Genomic DNA, 14,567 nt, shown 5'->3' on the forward strand with positions numbered 1-14,567 from the left:
TAACCAGGCAGGGGGTCAGATTCGATGATCTGTTAGGTCCTTTCCGACCCTAGCATCTATGAATCTATTAACAGGGTGGAACTTGTCTCTTCTGTCTGCACCTAATTTAGCAACCTACCGCACTTTAAATAACTTCTGTATTTGGTCAAATTTATGACCAGTGGAGAAGCCCCAAGAGGCTGTGAACTGCCCCCTGCCTCCTAGCCTGGAAGGTGCAGGGAGGCTCAGACCCCCTTCTCCCCCAACCCCACCAAATACTGCACTTCTGTCATGTTTAAGAGTGCTGTAACTTTACAGTGCTATAAAAAAATGCTCTAAATTACAGCACTGTAAAATGTGCATGGAGCACTTCTGTACACGCCCCTTGTTCCTGAGCCTTAGATCTACTGTGGCTCAAGTCACAACCCTGCATACAAATACCCCTGTGGGAAGGGGCTGGATAGGAGCAGGTTTGTGTAAGGAGGACGTGAAGGGCTGATTGTTGCTGGTGGCTGGGAAGGACTCTGATTTGACCTTATCATCTTAGCATCATGGCAACTTGAGCACCTGCCCCTCAAACAAGCCTCTCTGTGAAGAATGAATAGAAGTACTAGGTAGGATTTATATTCCCAGTTGGCCCAAACCAGAACATGGAGTCCATAATACCTCAGACAAAAGGGAGGTCTAGGCTTTGAATCTCATGACCCAAACCTGCCTCCCTAATTTGATTGTGCATCAGATCCAAGCATGGGAAAGGCCTGTATTCCAGTCCAGGCATTGCGTCTCAAGGTGACCACAGAGGGGACCCCACACGGTACAGTGCGGGGAAGCCTGCATAATTCTGCTTTGCAAAGCTGCAGAGAAAACAACTGTCAATTGTCACCCTGGCATCTACCTAGTAATGCCAACTGTCGCGAAACCATTGTGAAACTTGGGATTTCTAAGTTAAAGTAACTCTGACTCGCAATGTCCTGATTGAATCATCAGATCTCCGTATCTTCCCAGCTGGTAAGTCGGTGAAGAGGGAATGGGCGAGGGGAGAGGTAAGCAGTAGGGGGGGAGATTGAGGCCCCCACGGTGAGGGAGGGAGTGGGGAGGGAGCAGTGGCAGCAGTGAATGGGGCCCCAGGGCGGGTCGTCCAGAGGTGTGGGGAGCGGGAGGGTTGTGGCTCCCTGCAGCAGCACACCCCCCTGCCCCCAGGAGAGGCATGAGGCACATGACCCCCACCATGGGGCAGAGGTGACCTACCTGCTGTGGGCTCAGGGCTCTGCACCCTACTGCCTTTGCCCTGGGAGCTCAGTCATGCAACGCTATTGCCACCCGGTGGGAGGGCAGGGGACATGGGGCACGTTAGCTGCACATCATGTCCCCTGCCTGCCCAGCAGCAGGTGGCATCGCACGGCTGAGCTGCTGGAGCAAAGGCAGCAGGGTACAGAGCCCTGAGTCCACAGTAGGCAGCCTGCCTCTGCCCTGCGAGGGACACATGCCCCGCATGCCTCCCCCAGGGGTGTGCGCTGCTGCGGGGAGCTGTGCACCCCCACACATACACCTTTGGACCCATTCACCCCTGCTGGTGCTCCTGCCCCACTCCCTCCCTCACTGTGGGGGGCCTCGATCACCCCCTTCCCCCACCGCTTACCTCTCCCCCCCAACCTCTTCCCCTCCACTTACCAGCTGGGTGCTGTCTGTGTTTCTGTGAGTGTCTGCTCTTCATTTCCAAGCCACAGCCCCCCCCAGCCCTGCTGCTGCCTCTCACTCCTGACCCACAGTACCCCATGTCCTAGGGTATGTGGGGTTCCCTCCCCCAGCTCCAAACCCCACCACACCTTCACAAATAATCCTCACACGTACACTTTAAAAAATAGCATCTCATAATTTACATGCCAACCTCTTGATTTTTTTAGGAGTTCATCCCATGATTTTTGGCACGGTGGGGTTGGCAATACTATCTACCCCAATTTCATAGCTACCTATTGCAGCAGAAGATGTGGGAATCCTTGAAAAACTGCTGTTATGCCCAATATGAGCTTTGGAAAGACCAAAAGAGACAGAAGAAAAGAAAGCAAAGGCCAAGCTGTGAGCAGGCTCCCCATATGTTACCTGGGCACAGCTACTGCCTACCAGGGCATCCTTGCAGGCTGAGCTCTGGGAGCAGGCAAAGAGGTTTGGGTAATGTTTCCATAATAACAACCCAAATGATTACCATGTGCTACCAGGGAGTTCTTACAGACTGGAAATTGTACTGTGTGCTTTTGAATGTCCTTTTGAAGGGAGCTGCCCTTGTCCCTATCTGCAGGACACATCTCAGCTGCCTTTTATCCCTTGTCTTTCTTTCCCACGCACAGAGTAGGCTCTTGGGGATGTCACCACTGCAGCTTCAGAGAGGGAAGAGGGAAATGCCCTCTCCTAGCGATAGTTAGGTCTTAATAGCTCAGTCCCAATTATGGAAGGAAAATAACACCATCTGACCTTCCTGAACAGGCACCATGGTAATTACAGAGTACATTGCTACTGACCCACAAAAACCACGGGGTAACCCCCAGGAGTCACTTAGGCCCAGCCTGTCTCCTCTTTTGGCTGCACTAATGACCCCTTCCATGACCACAAGATGGTCTGTGCAGAGAAAGGGGGAGTAAACAAACCCTACTTTGCCAATCAAGCAAGGTCTCCATCCCACTTGCTTAGGCAGTCTCCTCTTACTTATCAGTCATGTCTGTAGCCACAACTCTTTCAGATCCCTCAGCTCCTGTCTCTCCTTTTCCAGTAGATGTGTTTCCAGAGCATTCAGAAGAGGCCACCTCTTGCTTCTCCTATCTGGTGTAACTGCAGTGGTTGGCTTGGCACTGAGATTCCAGGAAGAATACTCAGGACCAGCTTGTATTCCACTTTTTAGCAGGGATCCTGGTTTCTCTGTTAAAAATCCCAAATTCTCTGATTAAAAACCTCCAAAGCCACGTTTTTCTGCAATTAAAATGAAGCGCCACTATATATATAGGTGTCAGCTGAACACAATGCTTAATTGGTATATTTACAATTTTAAAGCAATTTGGAAGCCTACCAGTGCCTCAATCATTATAACAAAATCAATTCTAAACATGTATATGCTTTAGTATTTGATTTTTTTTTTCCCCTCATGGAAAAATTAGAGCTCCCCTTGCCCCCTTTGCTCACCAGGACACAGGTTGTGGTGCTGAGCAGCCCTGATATGTCAGTGTGCCTTACTCCCAAGCCACAGCCCCAACAGCCCTCTGGTACCCCTCACACCCGACCTGCAGCCCCTGGCCCTGCAGGTACCCCTCACTTCTGACCCACAGTCCCTCACCCCCAATGTGTGAGGGAGCAGGGTGTGAGGTAGGGGGGTGCCCAAACATAGGTGATGCCATAGGTGATGCATCGAGGGGGCATGCAAGGACAGTCTGGCCCCACCGGCATGAGCAGCAGCCGTCTCCACAGCCCAGCGGGCAGGACCCAGCACGGGAGGGTGGAGTGGGGTAGCAAGACTCATTGCTGCTGCTGCTGGGACCACTGCAACAGCCACGCCACCAGCAGCGTGAGAAGTAACAGAGAGGGGGACGGGCTGCACTGCCCTCACCCCCTCCCGCTGCCAGCCGCTTGTGCACTGGGCCATGGATCTGTCCTGCCACCCTGGTCCAGCCACTGCTGCTCACCTCAGGCCACTGCTGCTGCCCACCACATCCCCTCCCCTCCCCTCCCAGGTAAAGCCATGGCCTGAGGGAAGCAGCAGGGGCTGGGCCATGGCAGCTGGCAGTGGGAGGAGTTGAGGGCAGCCTAACTCCTCCCCTGCAGTTTCTTCTTGTGCTGGTGGCAGCATGGCTGGCATGGGGGTCCAGATGGTGGCAGCAATGAGTCTGTCTGCTCTGCCCTCCCACATCGGATTCCACCTGCTGGGCCATGGAGGCAGCTCCTGCCCATGCTGGTGCAGCCAGAGTGCAGCCCCATCCCTGCTGTGAGTGCACAAATCTGGGGGGGCATGTGCCTCTACCATGTCCCCCAAAACATGGCCTGTGCCCCCTCCCTCACCCCACCTTACCTGAGGAGAGCTGTGGGAGCTGCTCTCCACCACACTGTCTGGCTGCCACTTACATGTGCATGCGTGTGCTGGATTGACACCCTGTGATTGACCTCCCCTGCTCCCCCACCTCAAGCAGCCTTTTGTGAGCTGCAACTCTGCCAGCCTGCAAGGGGAAACCTGCTGTTTCCTGCTTTAAAGGAGAAAAACATGGATTTTCTCTTTTAAAGAAGGAAATCACTGATTTTCTTCTTCAAATAAGACAGTCCGCCTTTTTTCCTTTAAAGGAGAAAATCCACGTTTTCCTGCAGCAAACAAAAACCCCATATCCCTGCTTATTAGGTAGGTAAGTGGACTTAAGCACCAAAGTGAGATCCTATTCCATCCTGCTTGAGTCCCTGAAAAGCAGTTAATGCCACAGGGGTGTGGATCCTCTTCCTCCCCACTGCTTTTTTTGTGACTCAGTCTTAAGAAGAAGATGACAGCATTTTACAAAGACAGATGCATTAATGAATTTTCAGGACTTAAACAGGGTGGAACAGACTCACACTTAAGTGTGTAACTCCACTTTAGGCACCCAATAGGTAGAACAGAACCTGGCCCTAAATATCCTCCCTTCAGCAGATGGAGTGGCCCCTGCGCCCAATCACAAAAGTGTTTTGGGCCCGTCTCAGGGCACAGATAAGCCAGTGGAAGCCATAAGCTAAAGCAGGGGAAGAATCCAAATTGTCTCAGCTGACTGACTGCTCAATAAGTGCATGGTCATGGGAGGGAGGAGGAAGCCCTTCACAAAAACAGCATAGCTGTTAGGATTGTGCGAAGCTTCGGGTGCTGATTCGATTTGGAGGAAATTTGGTCCAATTCAGTGGCCGAATCTCTGAATCTGAATTGAATCAGGAGACCAGTTAAAAGGTCCAAATCGACTCGAAGCTCTCTGAATCGATTCAGAAAAGATTCGGAGAGCTTTGGCGATTTGAGCAGTCCCTACTGGCTGTAGCAGGGAGCTGGACCTGGACTCTATGCCGGTAAGTAAGGGGCGGGGGGGCTGTAGAAGAGGGGAAGGGACTACGGGGGGTTGCAGTGGCCTCAGGGCTTCTGGGGGCTTGTGACAGAGTCCCCCACATAGCACAGGGCAGTGGGGGGCAGCGAGGATTGCCCCCCCCCCACCGTATCTAGCAGCACCTGGTGAGTCAGAGCTTCTTTTTTTTTACAGGGCTGGGAGCTGGGGCAGGTGGGGCAGCCATGGGTGGGGGCTGGGAGAGTGGGCGGGGGCCAGAGGGCTCATGGCAGAACCCCCCCACGTGGCATGGGGCAGTGGGGAACAGCAGGGATCGCCCCCCTGCCTGGCAGCAGCCGGTGAATGGGGGCTTTTTTTTTAAAGAGCTGGGGTGTGTGGGGCAGCCATTGAGAATGGGCGGGGGTGTGCGGCCAATTCAGAGATGCAGCCAAATCTCCGAATCAGATTCGGCCAAATCAATTCGGGACAGTGATTCAAATCACCAAATTGAATCACTGTCCCCCTAATCGGCCGAATCCGAAGCAAATACTAGCTGTTTTGCACAAGCCTAATAGCTATGCACCCTCTGCAGTGCCTATGCTAGTACTTTAAGGTATGACTTCAAAATGAGGTAGAGGAGACAAACCATGCAAATTTTTTGGAGGCAAACCAATCAGCCAGTACTTTCAGAAGATTCGAGTCTGGAGCTGAGCTGGATGCTCTACATCCCTGCTTCTCCCTCTCTCCCTTCCCTACCAACTTCCTGCTTCTTCCTGCTCACTGGAGAGTCACCCAGATCATTTTCTGGGCTGTCTCTGAAGGTTTCCCATCTAGCAACCACCCCAACCTAAGTCTGTTTACCTTCAAATGCTCGCTGATTCACTGGGGAAGGTAACTACACTAGTAACACACACCGACAGCTGAGACATAGCTATTAATGCTCCAAAAATAGCAGCTGAGTTGGATGTCTGTAAACTCTGCTCTCCATTTATCTAAGAGGACAAGCAACAGCAGTGGCTGGTAGCCAATGGGCACTTTTTAGAACAGTTTAATTTTCCCAGAAGGACCTTTCTTTCTGCAGATAATCCTTCCCACACAAAAATAAAAGATCATTACTAGCAGACATATTGCCCCAAATAAACTCAAGAGAGTTTGTGACTGACACACACATGGAAAGGGAACAAAAGGCTGAGCAGGACAGAATGCCAGCTGTAAGCAGCAGTGGACAGAAAGCAGAGGCCTGGTTCTCTTCACATAGCAAATGTGACAGAGAGAGAACAACTGAGCCCTCCCCCGCTCCCTCCTTTCATATCAACCCTCTTCTGTTTGCTAAAGGCATGTGGGCCCGCCACTCAGGCGGCACAATGAAAGACTGTTTGGAGAAAAGGACTGGGAGTTAGGACTCCTGAGTTCCTTCCCCAGCTCATCTGCAAATTTCTTGAGCAAGATTGGTCCCTGCGCCTTGGTTTCTCTGCCAGTGGGATGCAGACAGTTCTGAGGTATTAGGCATGATCTTCTGGTTGCAATGCTGGAACAACCCAAGCAGAAATGCAATTTTATAAAAAAGCAACTCTTCTAATGACCCCCGATTCCCAGACCTTTTTCTTTACTGATTCCCATGTTTTCCCACACCCTTTGCAGGTTAGTCTAAGCTGCAAAGATTAAATTGAAAAAGACGTGACCGGACATTTGCTTGTGATTCGGGAAGTGCAGCCACATGCCTGCAGTAGCTCAAGCCAGAAGCTGGGAGGTGCCAGAGCACAGCTCTCTGGCACATGCCTAGCATGGGCTGTGTGTTTACTTCCTCTTCCTGTTGCCTTCAAGGTCTCTGAGATTTGCAGTCAAATATCACAGCAGCAGGACTCTGCAGGATTGCTCATCGCTTCCTCTTCCTGCTTCCAGGTGTCTCTGGGATTTGTAGTCTACAGCTGTAACCAGTAGTAAGTTGGAGTGGGGAAAGGTGTATTTAACCTCCCTTCCTGGCCCCAGACCCCAACTGGGGTTTGTTGTAGGGGGCAGCTCCCTCCCACAGACTGGGCTTGCCCACCCCCCTTGTCAGCCAGCCCTCACTGCCCCAGCTAGGGAGCAGAGGGGCGGGGCCAGTCCTGCTTTCTGGAGCAGACAGCCAAGCCCAGGGCTGCAAAACATGCTTGGGGACTATGATTTAACTTGAACTAGGAAGGGGTCTGGGACAGAAGTTTCATAAACCAGTTTGACCCAAATCACTTAAATCTGATACTACATTCAACCAGGTTTATCTTAAACCAGTTTCAGCCATTTTGAAACTGGTTTATGTGCACTGAGCTTCTGTTCCATTACAGGTTTAACCCAATTTCTGATCACTTAAACTGGTTTATGTGTAACTTCTGTCCCTAGCCTATATCTGCAGTGGAAGGGTATGGTCAGAGGACTAGGAGGGAGGAGGGTGAGTGGAAGCTGCAGTTCCACACAGTGTATTGTCAGATAGTGGCACTTTGAGCTGTTCCCTACAGTACCTACCTAACTTCCACTGGTTTGTGATTCAGCCATCAGGAGGCAAGCAGATTGGCTGGGGAAGTATGTGCAATGGATACACAAAAACAAAGGAGGTGGCTGTGAGAAGGTAGGGTCTCGGTACATTAGAGGAAAAGGAGGGAGCTGAGAAAGGGATGAGCGTGTGATTGGATCAGAAAATGTGTATACAGCTCCCCTGGCAGTGGCGGATCTAGGATTTTGAACAGGGGTGGGGGTGCAGGTGGTGTGGTATATCATCACATATAAACGCAACACATCTTTCCAGTTAAAGAGAAACTACAAACTTTATTAATATGTTATGGGCATGCACTGTATCATTCAGCTTACGATCAAAGCAAAAACACATAACTTTATTGGAAATTGCTAGATTATATGTTAAGTTTAACAAACACAACACACTCGGCAAAAATAGTTCAAATAGTCTAAAGATATTGCTTCTTTGATCCTATAGTCATTATAGTTAAATGTACATCTCTTATTCAGACTTGCAAAACAAAATCTAGTCTTTGAGCATTTTGACAGTGTTTCTAATACTTCATTGTCAGTGATTTCTATATCTCAGTTAATATTACCACACCTGAATTAAAGTTTTTAGCTAGAGCTAAAAATAGTCTGCAGCATTGTAAACTAAAATGGAGACATTACCAGGAACAGAAAACTGACAGCAAAATTACAGAAAAAAGGGTAGCTTGAATAGTGGAACAGTAAGACCATTACAATAGAAAGAAGACTGTTAACATCTGTGGAGCCAAGAGAAATTGATTAACAGGAATCAGGTAGTTTATAATGAGTCATGAATCAATTAACTCGCTGTAACATCTGAAGAGAAATTCTGCTGCCCTTCCTAGGCAGTTGGTTTTTGTTTGTGTGGAGCAGAAATCAAAGAGGTGTGCAAGTGCAACACCACACCCTGCCTAGATCTGCTCCTTTCCTCTGGTATCATAAAGCATTAACACACTTTTGACTTACAGTGTGGGGTACCTTTTCATTTCATTTTCGGACAGGTTACCCGTGCTAGGGAAGGTGGCAATTTGAGTCCCCATCCTCCCCTCTTCCTTCTTGGTTACCAGCACAGGAAAGGAATCAGCATCACCTGCTGTAATTTATGGAAAACAACCCCATGGTGATTTGCCTAATTTAGATGTCACATGGCTTTCAGGCTAGGTTCAATTTATAGTGCTTATTTGAGATACCAAAGAAGCTTGTCTTGTGAAACAGGGGTTAACCCTCCAGAGAAATGACCCTGGCATTCCAAAAATATGTATTAAAATTTAATTTAATTTAATTTAATTTAATTTAAATAAACCAAAAAACCACAAAGGAACATGGAAAATAGCATTAATAAATTGGAAAAGCCATGGGAAAGCATTGGAAAAGCTGGTCACGTCAGCTTTGCAGCTATTCAAAGGCACAAACTCTCCCAAGTTAAAATGCCCTATTTAGCATTTTTAAAAGCCCTAGCCATTCCCTCCCCAGGTTGATTTCTTAGCTACACCAAGGCTAACTTTCATTTCATTCTTTCTCTTCTCACTCTCTCCAAAATACCTGTTTTTTTCTGCCATTACTCTGCACTCCTGAAATCTCTAAAGGACCTGTATTGCCACTGTGCCATGCAGAGGCCAGGCAGGGAGTTGTCATGAGTCAGGGTGATACTGAAGAGCAACTGACATAGAAACTGACAGAATTTTAATACAGGTTTCCCTCACTTTATGTGGGTTCTGTATGTGCAAATTCGCTCTTATGTGATGACCCTTTTTATACTAAAAATTCTTTATATGCGAGGTAAATTCACTCTTATGTGATCAGTGTGGTGGAAGCCCGCAGTCAGCTGCTTTGTGCAGTATATTGTGGGAGAGATGCACACCAAAATATAGTTTCCTGTGTGGATCTGTGCTCCTCACTCATTGTCTGTGACATGTTTCTGTAGTTGCCATCCCCATTATAGTAACATTCACAACCACCCTGTGCTTGTGTGTACTGTCTGCTGTTGGTGAGTACCAAAATTGTCTTGTAAAAGTGGTAGAAACAGGCCTGGGAGTCAGTACAGTCGGGGCCTTGGTACATATCCCTATTTATTACATTGTAAACTGGGTTCCCTTTATGCGAATTTGAGTTATACGCTGTTTTCCAGGAATGCATGTACAACATAAAGCAAAGGAAACCTGTACTCATAAAAACCTAAACTTGCCCACAACCTAACTCTTCACTTGTGCTTGCACCTTCTGTGAGAGCTGAATAGCAACAGCATATGGGTTGAGTCTCCCAGCAATAGGACACACATCTGTCTGAGGTAATTTTAAAGAGCAGTCACCTTGGTACCCCCATAAGGATGAGATGAGCAGAGCTGTCCTTGCTACGGGTTTACAGGAGCTGTTAGTCATAGATTAAACCAAGATTGTCCCACTCTCATGGCCCCATGGAGTACATAAGGGTTATGGGGCCAGTCTGTGGGCCAAACCAGGACTGAACCCCCTTATGCAGTGCCCACAGCCTGATCTGGCATGTGGGGCTGGGGCCACACACTAGGCCAGCCCTGCACATTGGATCAGCCCTAACCAGCCCAGTCCTGCACCCTGAATTGGGCTCATGGACTGGAGAGAGCCCACAGACTGACCCTGCACCACTCATCTGGCCCACAGGGCCAAGGGGTTACCACCACTGGCTCAACACATTTCAGGAGGCATAACTGAATTCATAGACAGGGATTTGGTCATAGCAACAATCTATAGCAGAAGAAACCATGGACTTGCTAAGTACCAGAATTACTTAGAACCTCAGTTTTTCACCTCTTCCCACAGGCAGGTGCTCCAGGATCCTGGCACCCTCTTAGAATCAGAATCATAGAAAAGGAGAGTTGGGAGGTACCTCAGGAGGTCATCTAGTCCAACCTCCTGCTCAAAACAGAACCAGCCCCAACTAGATCATCCCAGCCAGGGCTTCATCAAGCCAAGCCTTAAAAGGAAGGATGGAGATGCCACCTTCTTTCTAGGTAACCCATTCCAGTGCTTCACCACCCTCCTAATGAGAAAGTTTTTCTTAATATCTAACCTAAATGTCCTTTGCTGCAACTTGAGACCAGTGCTCCTTGTTCTGTCATTTACCACTTTTTTTTGTGAAAAATGTTTGTGTTACAAGCCAAATCAGCCAAGTCAATTCCAAATCCGTGAGTCATTCAACAACCATAGGTGGCCCTACAACTGGCAAACATCCTCCACCCTACCTGGGGCTTCAGATGTTTCAAATCCTTTGGAAGGCATCCTACATGCAGGCCCAAGCCTGGAGGCTTGAGGTTTGGACGCCCCCGAGTTTCACTTGGCTTCAGCCATATGGCCACAGGAGCAAGATAGGGAGGAGTCTCTCATTTCCATAAAGTGGGTGTAAAACTATATTACCTCTGCAGGTACTACCCCATGCCAGGAAAGTGGTTCTCCCCAGGTGCAACTAGGACAGCACCCTGGTAGTCACAGTGTTTCCCCTCCTTCTTAACAGCTGTCATTTACCACCACTGAGAACAATCTAGCTCTATCCTCTACCGTGCAGGTAGTTAAAGGCTGCTATCAAATCTCCCTTCAGTCTTCTCTGCTCTAGACTAAAACCCAGTTCCCTTAGCCTCTCCTCATCAGTCATGTGCCCCAGCCCCTAACCACTTTCATTGTCCTCCACTGGACTCTTTCCAACTTGTCCACATCCTTTCTCTAGTGGGGAGTCCAAAACTGGACATAGTACTCCAGATGTGGCCTCACTAGTGCAGAATATCTAGCTTATTGTCGACCGTAACCCCCAGGTCCTTTTCTGCAGAGCTGCTGCTTAGCCAGCTGGTCCCCAGCCTGTACTGGTGCATGGGATTGTTCCGTTCTAAGGACTTTGCACTTGCCCTTGGTGAACCTCATGAGATTTCTTTTGGCCCAATCCTCCAATTTGTCCAAGTCACTCTGAATCCTCTCTCTTGCACCAGGCTGAAGCACTAAATTCAAAGGAAACCTCCTTTTGAGCCACCAACACCTTCCTGCAGGACCTGTAGCCTGGTCTTGACAAGGGAAAAAGTTGGAGTTTAAATTCAGCCAGCACAAGAGCTGAGGTTGATTTAAACTCTGCCTTCCCCCTCCCCTCTGCTCCCCCCCACCCACCTGCTGAGGTAGGGTAACCCCTTCTGCTCCATTTTATCTAGTCAAATCTTAACTTGGGTAGGAGCTAAGGATTTTAGCCTTGAGCCCATGAGAGGAGAAATGCTCAACCTCCAATTAGTCTAGCTAGCCTATATTAGCTAAATCTAACCCCAAACCCCAGATGTTTCCTCATTCAGATAACATGTCTGTGTTGCTTGGAGGTTTCCTTCCAAACAGTGGCATGGCCCAGCTCTGATCAGCTTAGATGTATAACTATGGACTTGTTTACACCTGGAAATCACTATTCTGGAATTGGTTATTCTATCTGAAATTGTGCACCTAGGGGCTTGTAGAAATTATTCTGGATGAGCTCTTTGGGAAAATGTCTAGGTGCAGACAAGCTTGGAGCTGTTATGATGGGATCAGGCCAATCTATTTATAGCTGTGCATAAGAGCTGAGGCTATCAGAAACCTTCACATCCCTCTTCCAGTCAGGAGGACGTCCTACATGGTACCGACCCCAGCTGGCATGTAGTGGCCTTCTACCAGGAGCACTACTTATAAGGGCATTGCTACCGGATCACTGCCTGGTAACTGAGGACCACTTCATCCAATCTAGATAAGGTCAAAAATAGCCAGTTAATCTCTGCCAGGAGTACAAGAAAGAAGCCGGCAAGCCAAATGAAAAGTTCTTGGCTGGAGTGCTTCTGTAGCACTCAGCAGCTGAGCTCATGCTGCAATCCAAACACCCCTCCACCCCAGCCTGAGCAAGAAACTTCATTGCACCATGCGGCTCTTTGCTCTCTTGGATCCCCAGGGAGCTAGGCCAGAGGTTATCTATAATAACCATCAATGAATCTTGGCTCCTAAAGAGTCCTTTCCATGTTCACAAATGTTAGAGACATGAACAACTGAACTCTTCCAGGCCTTTAAAGGGAGTGTTATTACCATTCACAGGCAGGGCAACGGCAGCAGAGAAAGATACTGAAAGCCCTGCTCATGGTGATACAGCTTGTCTTTTCCCCCACTGTGGCCTAAAAATGCAAGGTTCTCTGCCTGGCCTGCTCCTCCACCTCCTCCCAGCATGTCTATGTGCCTGGTAGACTCCCCACCTTATTTCAAACCTCAGCTGAAGATACCAAGATCTATTCCCTCTCCCTCTGGACCTTTTAGTGCTGACCTCACTCTCTTGTTAATAGTCACTCTCACACATGTATTTAAACCTGTAAAGCTCTGGGGCTGTACAGCTGGGTCTCTTGGTTTCATGATGCTAGTCCAGCAAGTGGCACTGCCTCCTGACACAGGGAGGAAAGAGGGTCCTTCCTCAGGCTGCGGCAGGGTTCAGCAATGGATTAGCTACAGGTCCAGGATGCCTGTGGAGGGAGTTCTGTCCAGATGCATCCTGCCTCAGACTCAGAAGGAGCAGGAGAGCAAAGGGAGGCAGGGGCGGTTTCAGTAGCTAGGTTTTAGCTGTACAATGTCATGCCAGGGAAGATCAAAAAAAGAGAAAGAAAGTCCTCCCTGCTCCAGAGAAGGTGCAAGCTGCTGTCTTTCCAAATGGAGCAGGACAGATGAAGCGGCTCCTATATCAAGCAGAAGGATGGTCCAGTTCTTTTGGGCACTGCCCTTGAGGTTCAGCACATTGAAGTGAAATTCCTTGCTCTGCCATACAGTTCCATCATAACCCTGTGCAGGTCACTTGGTTTCTGTGCACCTCTATTCCCCATGTCTATAGAGGTGCTTCACTGCCCTCTGGGAATAATACATTAAAGGCTGTAAGGCACAGCAAAGCTCTGGCAACAGGAGACAGACCTTGGACAGCTGTTGAATATCTCCAGGCTAAGAACCCAGTCTAACTGCCCTGCAACGAGTGTAATTGTTGAAATGCAACTACCTCATGTACAGGCTCTTTACAGAGCAACTGAGTTTTAGGCCAGTAGGGTGGTGTCAGTGTGAAAAAGCATTGGTAACTGCTGGCATGCAGCAGCTTGCCATGCACAAGGTTGTGTCTAATGCTAGCTGAACAGAACAGAAGGAAGCAGGTGCAGCAAGCAAGCTAGAGAGAGGAAGTCAGTGCTATGAGATGAGGGAGAAGAGGTGACCCATATGGCTGTAAAATCTGCTAATTACTGCCAGCTGATGAAGAGGGAAGGGAGGTGTTTGGAATCAGTTGCCTTTGCTCACTGGTCTTGCTGGGAAAGGTTTGATACTGGGCTCCCAAGAGGTGCTGAGTATGTAGGGACCCGGAGGCCCTGGCTCCTCTCTGGGAAAAGGGCTGTCACCTGAAATGCATAAAACTTTCCACATATCCATCATCTAAGGTCCCCCCCAGCAAAAATAAAAGTTGGTGTCTATGCCAAGAGTTCCTTTTTGGGCTCCCAAGCTCCCACAGAAATTGCTTGGAGAAAGGAAAAGGCAGGTGTGGCTAGGTACCTTCCCCCAGCCTGGGACCCTCTTAGCAATAGTCAGAAATTTGTGATTGCTTTCTGATCTGCCAGTAGAGCACTCAAGGAGAAGGTACTACCCAAGGAGAAGTTATCTAACTAAGAAAATCTACCCAAGGAGTAGGTGTCTTTTAAAAGGGTCTTCCCCCCAGAGTGGTTTACAAGCCCCCTTTTATTTTGGCCTTTTAAATCTGTTTCTCTCTGGTGTTCCTCTTACCCAAACATTATTGTAGGGCTGTTTATGAGTGATGCAGCACTGTTCACACAGCCCCGTGGGCCACAAGCCATTCAGTGATGCAGATGGCTGGCTTGTGAGCATGGAGGCTGTGCACACCAGGGTGTTATTGGAGGGCATCTCTCAGGTGCTGGGCCACTCCTCTTGATTAATTAGTGTAGCATTGTTTCTGAACACTGGACCGAGCACACTGGTTTGCCAGTGTAGAACTGAGAGCACTAGAAGGATTTGTTCTTTTATATGCGTTCCTGATGGCTGAACC

At 48.9% G+C, this 14,567-nt stretch overlaps 1 long non-coding RNA gene across 3 annotated transcripts in view; it reads left to right on the top strand.

The window, feature by feature from the left end:
* The window catches only part of LOC112551332, a 46,495-nt gene that overhangs the window by 24,303 nt on the left and 7,625 nt on the right, over nt 1-14,567 (top strand). Inside the window, exons 4-5 of one of the 3 annotated variants that reach the window (XR_003095621.1) lie at nt 1,884-2,142; nt 2,747-2,925. The exons of 1 other annotated variant lie outside the window; for it this stretch is intronic. This is a non-coding gene — a long non-coding RNA (uncharacterized LOC112551332). One more of the 3 variants, XR_003095620.1, reaches the window with a different exon arrangement.

Source organism: Alligator sinensis, unplaced genomic scaffold (genome assembly GCF_000455745.1).
Source record: "Alligator sinensis unplaced genomic scaffold, ASM45574v1 scaffold344_1, whole genome shotgun sequence".
NCBI lineage: Eukaryota > Metazoa > Chordata > Crocodylia > Alligatoridae > Alligator > Alligator sinensis.